Source organism: Rhincodon typus, chromosome 4 (assembly GCF_021869965.1).
Source record: "Rhincodon typus isolate 14 chromosome 4, sRhiTyp1.1, whole genome shotgun sequence".
Lineage (NCBI taxonomy): Eukaryota > Metazoa > Chordata > Chondrichthyes > Orectolobiformes > Rhincodontidae > Rhincodon > Rhincodon typus.
In genome coordinates this window covers 99579440-99591311 of record NC_063335.1, presented here as the reverse complement: position 1 = coordinate 99591311, position 11872 = coordinate 99579440, and positions in this window count along the sequence as shown.

Below are 11872 nucleotides of genomic sequence, written 5' to 3'. Positions count from 1 at the left end.
AAACATCAGCCTTCCTGCTCCTCTGATGCTGCTTGGCCTGCTGTGTTCATCCAGCTCTACACCTTGTTATCCCTCTAGCTTTGGACTCCCCTACCCTGAGGAAAAAGATCTTGACTATTCACCCTATCCATGCTCGTCATGATTTTATAAACTTTTATAAAGTTACCCCTTAGCCTCCAACATTCCAGGGAAAATAGCCCAGCCTATTCAGCCTCTCCCTAGAGCTCAAACCCTCCAAACCTGGCAACATTCTTGTAAATCTTTTCTGCATCTTTTCAAGTTTAATAACGACTTCCTATAGCAGGGAGACCAGAATTGCATGTAATAATTCAATAGTGGCCTAATCAATGTCCTGTATGGCCGAAACATGACATCCCAGCTCCTACAATCAATGCACCGACCAATAAAAGCAAGCGTACCAAATGCTTTCTTCACTACCCTGTTTGCCTCTGCCACTTTCAACAATGAACCTGTATGCCAAGGTCTCTTTGTTTGGCAACTCTCCCCAGGGTCCTATCATTAAGTGTAAAAGTCCTGCCCTGATTTGCCTTACCAAAATGCAACATCTCATACTTATATAAATTAAACCCCATCTGTGACTCCTCAGCCAATCGCCCTTTCTGATCAAGGATTTTGTGTGGAAGAATTGGTAATGGTTAGAGAAATGACCAGTTTTAAACAGGTACAAATGCAGGAAAGTAGATGAAGAGGAGAGGGGATAATGAGGGTGGAAGGTGAGAGACATGGGTCAATGCTCAGGTTACAATGAGTAGAAATTGCCCCATTGCTCCAAGGAGAACAACCCCACCTTCTCCAAACTAACAATGTAGTTAAAATTCCTCAATGCTGGAACCATACGAGAAACTGAACATAATTTAACATTAAACTGGTAAATAATCAGTAATTATAATTTGTGCACTTAAAATGTTACTAATCCTCTTGAAAAATAACAGTGCAAAAGATTCATTATTCATTACTCCCTAACAACAAAATTTGAATAAATGAATGGCTGATTTTGCTTTACTTTGATCAATGAGGAAAGCTGATCAGGATTTCTTCCCCCAGTCTTGTTAAATAAATGCATCGAATCAATGAAAGAGGCAGAAGAAATCATGGATTGACATCCACAGATGGAAGACCTCAGTTATGAAGAGGCATTTTACACCTCGGAGAAAGAAAGTTAAGAAGGCTAATTTCTGAGGTAGAGTCACTGGATCTGAAACATTAACTTTGATTACTCTCCACAGATGCTGCCAGACCTGCTGAGCTTTTCCAGCAATTTCAGTTTGGTTTCTGATTTCCAGGTTCTGCAGTTCTTTTGGCTTTTACTAAGGTTAAGAAGCCATTTGATACAAATGTTCAAAATCACGAGGAGTCTGGACAGAATATGTAGAGAAACTGTTTACTTTAATAGAGGGATCAAAAACCAAAAGGCACCAATTTAAAGAGTTTGGCAAATGACCTGGAGGCAACATGAAGGATAAACCACTTTTAAGCAGTGAGCAGATAAGATCTAGAATGCCCTGCCTAAGATTGTGATAGAGACATTCAATCAAGGCCTTCAGAAGGGAATTGGGCAATTATCTGAAGGAAAGGTTTTTCAGGGCTATGGGGAAAAGGCCGAGGAGTGAGACTGGCTGAGTTGCTTTTGCAGGGACTTGGCACAGATATGACAAACTAAATGTAACTATTCTATGATTTAATCCAAAAGGAGCCAGCTCCAGTGATGAAGTACTTATTTCATTTTGTGGATTACTCAGCACGCCGCTTCATTGAAACTAGAGAATTGAGCAAAAGAAAATAAATGGAATGATGTATATGCTGCTAAAGTTGAGTCATGGAATAGTGTTATGAGCAGACTAGGTGGCAAAATAGAGGATTCAAAGAAATAAAAGATTGAAGTGCATGGTGTGTAATTAGTTAAATAGGCAGGCAGATAGGTAGATACAAAGAAAGACATAGAATTATAGAGACCTTTAGCACAGAAAAAGGCCCTACAGTCAGAGGCATCCACACCAGTCAAAAATAACCACCTAACTATTCTGACCCCATTTTCCAGCACTTGGTCCATATCCATCTATGCATTATCATCAAAAGAGCACATCTAAATACTTCTTAAATGTTGTGTCTGCCTACACCACCCTTACAGAGTTCCCGATTCCCCCCATCCTCTGGGTGAAAACATTTTTCTTCATACTCCCTCTTCTGTCCCTTACTATAAATCTATAACCTCAGTTATTGGTCCTTCCTCCTGTAATTTTATACATCTCAATCACGTCCCCTGTCAATTTGCACTGCTCTAAGGAAAACAATCCCAGCTTGTACAATCTCTCTTCATAGCTGAAACTCTCCAATCCAGGCAACATCCTGGTAAATCTCCTTTGCATCCTCTCCAGTGTAAACACATCCCTCCTATAATGTAAGTTCCAGTATTCCAGATATGACTTAACCAATGTTTTATACAGTTCCAGCACAACCTCTCTGCAATTAAACTCTGTGCCCAGGCTAATAAGGGCAAGTATGCTATATGCTGTCTCAGCCACTTTACCCACTTGTCCTGATACCTTAAGGGGGACCGATGTACATGCACACCAAAGTCACTCTGATTCTCAGTGCTTCCCAGGGTCCTACCATTCATCATATATTCCCTTGCCTTTTTTGTTCTGCCCAAATGCAGCACCTTACATACATTGGGATTAAATTCCATTTGCCACTGATCAGTTCTGTGGCATCAACCACTGTCAAAGTACAGGAGATTTCAGTGGTCCAGGAGTCTGGTTTAAGAAAAGTGTACGGGGTACAGACCGTAAACATTACAATACTTTCTCGTATTCCAGATACTTGCAATTATGAACAGCATCATTGAACTAATCCCAGTCACATACTTACCTGCCATTACAAGACATTGCCCTCATCTCTCAACACTACGTGGCTGTGCGGTTATTGGAAGTTATTTTTCCTCTCCAGCAATAGCCGATTGTGCTTTTTACCATTTTGTAACATCCCGAGGATCACTAAAGCAGCAAATTGTCCTTGAGACACATTTATCCTGTGCCAGAGAATCATAGATAGAAAGAAATATAGCCGTCACTATCTGAGAGAAGTGTTGCATTATTGCTGCTGCTTCACATCATTAGTCTTGCACAAAGGGAAAATAATTGTGCAAGTCATGCAGTCAACCTTTTATTTATGGACAGAAATGACAGTAATATTAATAAAATTGCAAAATAATAATCTTAGCAAAAATCTGTATTTAATAATATCATTCATTAGACTGAAAGTGATTTTTTAATAAGTCTGTATGGGAGCTATGAAATAGCAAGTACATGGTAAATGGTGTGCTTCTATTTATATTTTCTCCCTTTGCCTTCCTTCAATTTTTTTCCTTTTGTCTACTGAACACGGAACTCATCTTGAGGTGTAGCTGCAGGAGTGCCAGTCACACCTTGCTCTTGAGGCTTGTTCATCAGGTATAGGTCAACTTTGAACCAGTAGGTGAAATGATCATTCAAGCTTTGACAGTGAGACAAAACCTGTCCTTAATCCACTGCATAGAATTCTAATTTAACTTACCCTAACCCCACCGCTTCCTAAGGATATTTTCACCATTCAGACTGTAGTACATTGAACCTTCAATCCTTTAGAATGGTCTGACTTCCTGGGGAGTAAGGAATGGGGAAGGCGCGAAGGAACTGACTGTTCAGGGGGAAGATACAGTGTAATCAATAGGAATCGGATAAGTTACTCAGTGATCATTCTAACAGAAGACAAATTCCCGTGAAATGTAAATGGTCAAATTAAATTCAGTGATTGGAATAACAGGCATTAGACAAAGTCAAGAGATTTTTATTGCCAAGTGATCGAACACAGTCATTTATTTCTTATTTTTAAAAAAATTATTCAAAGCATGTGAGCATCACTGATTTGTTGTTCATCATAATTGCCCTTTTATTAGATGATGTTGCTACAGCATTGTCACGTATAGGCCAGATGAGGCAAGGATGGCAGATTTCCTTTGCTAAAGGACATTAATGAACCAGATGGCATTTTTTTAATTACAATTGAAGCTAGTTTCATGGTCATCATGGCTGAGAGTAGCTCTCAGTTCCAGGTTGTTATTAATTGATTTAAATTCCACCAGCCGCCATGGTGGCATTTGAACCCATGTCCCCAGGATCTTTGGATTATTTGTCCTGTGGTATTGACGTCTACCTCTGGATTAGTCGTTGGATTTTTGCGTGGAAATAAATGAAAGATCGCAACATAGAAACAAGCCATTTTGCCTGTCAGATCTATGGTGGTGGCCTTCTCCTGCCTAACTTCATCTCAATGTCAAGTCAAGCAACTAACTCTCACCCAACGCCAAACTGCAGGATCCTTCTGCCATCCAGCTTGTGCATTCACGGTAATTATGCATCCAGTTGCAGTGATGAGAGCCTTGTTCCTGTTCGTGTTATTGACTAGATTAAAAATGACTCTTGGAATACTGTGTTCAATGCTGGTCTCCCTGCTATAGGAAGGATGTTGTGAAACTTGAAAGGGTTCAGAAAAGATCTACAAGGATATTGCCAGGGTTGGAGAGTTTGAGTTATAGAGAGAGGCTGGATAGGCTGGGGCTATTTTCCCTGGAGCATCAGAGGCTGAGGGGTGACCTTATAGATGTTAATAAAATTATGAGGGGCATGGATAAGGTGAATAGTCAAGGTCTTTTTCCCAGGGTGGGAGAGTCCAAAACTAGAGGGCATAGGTTTAAGCTCAGTGGGGAGAGATTTAAAAGGGACCTATGTGACAACTTTTTCACACTGAGGGTGGTGCATGTATGGAATGGGCTACCAGAGGAAGTGGTGGAGGCTGGTATGATAACAACATTTAAAAGACATCTAGATGGGTATATGAATAGGAAGGGTTTAGAGGGACATGGGCCAAATGCTGGCAAATGGGGCTAGATTAATTTAGGATATCTGGTCGGCATGGACAAGTTGGACCGAAGGGTCTGCAGCTTCCATGCTGTGCAGCTTTATTATCTATGACTCTAATAAATAAATAATGTGAGAAAAATTCTTCTTTCCTTTCTTTCTCCAACCTCATAGCTTTTAAAGCTTCTCCATACATATTTATGGAGATGTGCGTCTTCACTTTGCCCCATACTTATGGAGCAGTTTTCCACATGCTGCACATAATCGGTTGTCTCTCTCTAATAGAGAGAGATGCCATTGATCCTTTGTGGATTATGGCTCCTTGCCATACACTGTAGTTGGACAAATGGTATGGTCCATGTGTTGGAATGGCTTGGATTTTCCGGAATCCAGTGCAAAATGCTGGAAATAAAAATAAAAAGTGCTGGAGAAGATCAGCAGCTCTCTAAGCATCTAAAAGACAAATGCAGAGCATCAGTCATGTTCCAAAGAGGAGTCATTGAACACAAAATGTTAACTCTATTTCTCTCACAACAGATGTTGCCAGGCCTGCTGTTTTAATTTTCAGATAGGACTTCTGTCCACCCAAGAGATCATGCTTTTTCATGGAAATGGCCTAATTGAGCACCAAAGACTGGTTCAAACCATAAATTCCACCAATGGATATTTGAGAAGGAGGGAAACTTGGAGTGGATTCTGTGGTGTAAAAGCTGTGCTGATTTAATGGACTGAAGGACAGTCCAAATATACATGGGGTAGAAAAAAAACAGCAGACCTCGGCAGAACATGCAACTGCACCAAAAATATCTGGCATGATCAAGACACATATAATCTTGGAAGCTCTCATTGACCTAATATTACAAGAGATGTAGGAATGGAATATCAGATTACTTAACATAACCGCCCCCCCTCTATACACACACACACATCAAAGCAGTGCATACACTCTGTATGACAGTAACTTACCAACAAATGACAATTTAGTTTTGAACACATTTTAATGCTGTTACAAGATTGGCTCAGGCAGATGGCATGAAAGCCAAATGGAGAGTTTTTTTGGTCTGCTCATATATCATTTTACTTGTGAAAACAAATGAATTTTTGCCAGGAGAACACCACGCTGTTCTTAATGCAGTGTCATAGTAACTTTTTAAATGTTCAGCAAAAGATCAATATCTCCTACAATGGCTGGTACATTTGAAAATGCATCACTTCTCTCAAGCAAACTAGGCTATGACATAAAGAGCTGGACTGTGGCTTGATCTCAGCACTTTGTGATTCAAAACTGAAATACTAACCATTGAGCAAACAATTTCTCTCTGTTAAATTCATCATGCTTTTCAAACGTCATTACATTACATTTCGAAAGATGGAATAAAAAGGTGCTGTTTTTGCTTGCATTTTATTTTGTGCTTTCATTTGTTGCTGTAAATTCAACGAGCTTCATGATTATTAACTAAAATTGTACCACCACTTCAGCCTTCACTCATTTCATCGGTAATTTAATATTAGAACACATGGTGGCGCAATTTCTCTGCACAGACGCGTTGAGGCTAGATTATCATTTTTGGAAACATCAGCTCTGAAATATGTCATTTTAATCTGTTTCCCATCAGATGACTGATACATCTTTAAAGTTATATTAAACTTAGAAAGTCCTGGTTAGGGATGAAGCAAACAAGCAAACCATAAGTGCCAGTGAGGGAGAACAACCAGGCTCTGTGTTTTAATTGACTTGCTATGAGATGATTTTAGATACACAAGGACCAAAATACCTCAAAGTTTGCTATAATTGGATAGGTTGACATGCACCGCCGCTGAAACTTTATACAGCGTCCTCTGCTCCAAAGTCGAGAGAGTGAAGATGATCAAGAGATGGGGAATTTACTCATAGAGAAAGAAATAGTGAACAACGCACGTTTTGTTTTCACAAGTTGTTGCCTGTGAACTTTGTTTTAATTTTTGCGTGTAACAGGATTTAATTGTTCAGTAGATTACACTCAATTTATTCAAATGCGCTTTCCCTTTGGATGAAGTTGGATTCTTGGATCCTGTTGGGAGAAATGTCACTTTAAAATTCTGAATGCAAAGTGCTTTTCCGTTCTTTGTTTAGTTTTATAAATGATCTTTTTTTTCTCCCCTCGTAATCATCAGAATTGATCGTGGAAGAAGTTTTTAAGAGAAAGAGATTTTATTGCAGGTAAGAATCTAAATTGAAACCAATGTAATAACCTATGTTTGACTTTAATCCTCCGAGGGTGAATTACAAGTTGGGCGAGTGCCAAATTTAAATCATTGTTTTAAAGCTCAGTGAAAAGGCATAATTTGCAACATGTGTTATTTAAATAATTACCCGTGGTGTTTGCTAAACTATTATTTTTAAAAAGAGCATTCACCGTCTGTCATGTCCCATATGATGCTGTGTTGAGTTTAATTTTTTTTCAGGGTAGTAATGTTGCATGTGTTCGGCAGCATTATATTGGATATTAAATAGGAACCATAAGCGAAAGATTTTGAGGCAAACATTCGTTTTGTGCTTGTCTGGCCCTTGATTTACTTCCAACTCCACTATCCTTTGAGATGCTGCTTCCTGTAGATTGTGTCAGAGCAGCAAGAGTTCCCTTTACAGCTAATGTAACTGAATCATGGTGGTAACAGTTTTAAAGCTGGCCTCTGTGCGTGTGTTTGTCTTCATAGTTTTGATACCTGCCGTTGTAGACAGTTTCCCATTCGGGGCACCCAAGTTCTCATTATCAGAGACAGAACTTAGCACGGCACTCTGCCACTGATTGTATGCCTTCAAGCCAAGAAAGTGCATCCCCTTCTGCATCAGGACAACATATCTATTACTAAAGCAGCTATCGAATGCCCTAATAATCTGCCAGGTCTTGCATCAGAAGGCTGTCCCTTCATCCTGTGGCTTCCTAATGCCCCACCTAAATACCAGACCTTGCACTGAGAGTGAAGTTACAGAAACATAGAAGATAGGACCAGGAGTAGACCACTCAGCCCTTCAAGCATATTCTGCCATTCACTGAGTTCATGGCTGATCATCCAATTTAGTATCTTTTCCCACTTTCCCCTTTGATCCCTTTAGCTCTGAAAAACATATCTAACTCCTTCTTGAAAACATTCAATGTTTTGGCTTCAATCGCTTTCTGTGGCAGAGAATCTCAGGCTCGGAACTCTCTGGGTGAAGAAATTTCTCCTCATCTCAGTCCTAATGGTCTACCCCATATTGTCAGATTGTGACCCCTGGCTCTGGACCTTCCCACATTCTTCCAAATCCAGTGAATGTAGTCCTAACTGATCCATATGTCAGTCGTACAATCCCAGGAATCAGTCTGCTAAACTTTTGTTATACTGTCTCCATAGCCAGAATATCCTTCCTTAGATAAGGAGACCAACACTGCACACAATTCTCTTGGTATGGCCTCACCAAGGCCCTGTATAATTGCACCAAGCCATCCCTCCTCCTGTACTTGAATCCTTTTGCTATGTAAGCCAAAATACCATTTGCCTTCTTCACCACCTGCTGCACCTGCATGCTTACTTTCAGTGGCAGGTGTACAAGGACATCCACTTTTTGTTGCACCATTTTCTTTCCCAAAATACCACTGTTCAACAATAATTTGCCTCCCTGTTTTTTTCTCAAACAGTGTGGATAACCTCACATTTATCCATATTGTACTTCACCTGCCATGCATTTGTTCAATCACTCAACTTGTCCAAATCACAATGAAGCATCTTCGCTTCCTCCCCACAGCTCATCTTCCAGCTAGCTTTGAGTCACCTAGAAACTTAGAGATATTACATTTAATTCCTTCATCTAAATCATTAAACTATATGGTGAATAGCTGGGGTTCAAGCACTGATGACTGTGATACTCCATTAGTCACTACCTGTCATTTGAAAAGAGACCCGTTTATTCCTGTTCTTTGTTTCCTGTCTGCCAACCATATCATACACCAACCCAATCCTGTGCACTTTAACTTTACATGCTAATCTCTTAAGAAGGGCCTTGACAGCCTTCTGGAAGTCCAAATAAACCATATCCACTGGCCTTCCCTTATCAAGTCTACTAGTTACATCCTCGGGTAATTCCAGTAAATATGTCAAGTATCATTTAACTTTTATAAATGTGTGCTGACTCTGTCCAATCCTGGCATTGTTTTCTAAGTGTTCTGCTGTTAAAATTTTGATAGTGGACTCTAGCATTTGACAATTGTGAATAGGAAGCACAGCAGTGATTTTTGATCAGCCATGGAATGGAAAGGACCTCCACTATCCATAGATCAATGCTATAATGTGTATGTTTAAAAAATGTGTCTGGTTTCACAGGAACTTGTGCTCTTTAGGGACTGGGTGGCTAGTGTGGATCAGATTTGGTTGGACCACCATACTGAATTGGGGACCTGTGCCAGGCATCATAATGCTGTGGGTCAGACTTGCCTAGAGACAACTCAAGAAGAAGAACTGGTTTTCAATCAAACTGACTATTTCTTTCGTCAAACCTGAACACAATTAAGTGACTGCATTGTCAAATCATGGGTATCAGGCCCTGCTCCCATGGTATACTAATATTTCTGCCCTCGATATCGAGGTTTGCATTCATAGGACAAGAACTGAACTTTTGTCAATAGTTATGAGGTCAGACCATAGTAAAATACTCGCTTAGAAAATAAGTTAAAATTGAGTAAAATATCAAATAATGAAATCAAATTACATGCATGTCTTGAAAATTTGGAACATGTGTGGGCTTTTTTTTAAGGTTTTTTTTAACCCAGTAATCTCCATTGAGATTATAACTGAGCTGAACCCAATTGCACATTCCTGACTTTGTCCTGTAACCCCCAACGCTTTTGGCTAACAAAAGTGTTTCAATCTCACATTTAAAGTTAACAATTAATCTAGCTGTTTGTGTGAAAGAGTTTCAAACATTCACCACCTCTTACTGAATCCTGTGGTCTGGACTGGCGCTATTGAACTATGTGCCCTGATATTTTTCCCTTTCCCACCCTTAACAATCTGTGGTGTCTCTCTGTCTATTTGTGAAGTGGGGATTTAAGAAGAGGCAGAGTTTAGGGTATGCATTTATAAAGTAGCAATTTTTAATCTTTTTTTGCCATTGAGTCAAGACAATTTGTTCATAATAAACAGTTATTTTCATGCTAAATGCAGAAACCTGATGAGCATTTCATTTTAACCTAAGTTTATCTGTGAGGAAATTTGGAGACTTTGGATAGTTACATAAAATTTTTCACATTTGTGATGACTCTGGGAATATTGGATTTTGATTTCCAGGGCAGTACCCCAGTGGTCTTGACACCAGCCTGACTTGGAGCTATACCACCAATCCTTTGCTGTCACTCCATAAAAATCCAGAGATTTCCTTCCTCACAGCAACTGTGGGATACCTAAACTGAGATTGCAACTGTTTCAGAAGGTAGCACACCATCATCAACTCCAGGGCAATTAGTGATGGGCAACAAACACTGACCTGGTGAGCAATGCTCAGATCCCAGGGCATACTGAGACCACAAGAATAAAACAAAGAATTGCGGATGCAGGAAATCTGAAACAAAAATAGAAATTCCTTAAGACCCCTTAAGGCTCACTGCATTAGGCATGTTAACTCTGTTTCTCTGGCCTCAGATGCTGCTGGATCTACTGAGTTTCTCCAGCAATTTCAGTTTTTATTTAATATTGAGTGCATTGTAGCAAAGCATATGGTGTCTTGGGCTTCATAAATAGAGACGTTGACCAGAAAAGCAGGGACGTTACACTGAACATTTATAAAACACTGGTTAAGCCACAGCCAAAATGTCAATTCTCATTCTTTAAGAAAGTTGTATTTCAGGGTTATTGAGAGGGTGCACAGGAGATTTATCAGAAAAGTTCTCAGGATGGAGGATATTCATTTCAAGGTGAGATTCATGAGGCTAGAATTTGATAGAGGTATACTAGATTATGAAAAGCATGAATAAAGTAAACAAAGAAAAAGTATTCCTTTTAGCTGATGAGACAAGAGGAATGTGAGGATGAATTTTATTTTTATGTGGCAAGTGGTAATGACCCGGATGAAGCAAGGATAATAAATAATTTCAGAAAGAGATCAGATGAGCACTTGAAAGGAATAAACCTGCAGGAAAACAGGGATAGAACAAGGAAATAGCACTGCCTGGACCACTCCATAGAGAACTAACATGGGCCTGATGGGTTGGAAAGCCTCTTTCTTTGCAGTAAATTAGTATATGATTCTATGACCCCAATATTACTGTAATCATTTTTAGCTTAGAGTTTCCATGAAATTATTTTCAGATGTACGTGGTCACAATCTCATCGTAGCATAAATGAGCAAATTTACAACACGCTCCCGCAACTGGGCTGTGAGATTGGAATCAGGTTAGGCTGATATCTCTGAAGAATCTTATATGCTCTTTACGAAGCAATAAAAATTGGTTAAATTGACCTTTAGCCTATTCCTTTCTGGGAAATAACATTGGCATGTTAACATCTAATTAAGGGGATTTTTTTACAACACACTAGCTAAAAAAATCCTTGCTGCAGCATATAATCAGTGTATCTGTCTGCTTTCTGTTATGGTTATTGAGTAGGTTTAGCATCTACTTTTATTTTCAAAGCCACATTAACCAAGTAGAAATCTTTTTAGTGTTGCTTGTTCTGTGTAATTAGCAATCCCCCTGGATTTGGTGCTGAAGTGACAATAAAAGGCCAGTGACTGAAACCCAAAAGCTGTTTGTGAAATAGTAAATAGGCTCATTAAGGCAGATAGTAATAAATTGTTTCATTTTGTAGGGAAATTCAGAACAAAGCTGGCAAAATCTTACAATTACAGCTAGACTGCTTACACGTGAAATCATGTAGCATTTGTACAAGATGGTTGGTCTTGACTCGGTGGTAGCCCTGGTCTTTCAGAGTCTGAAAATTACGTG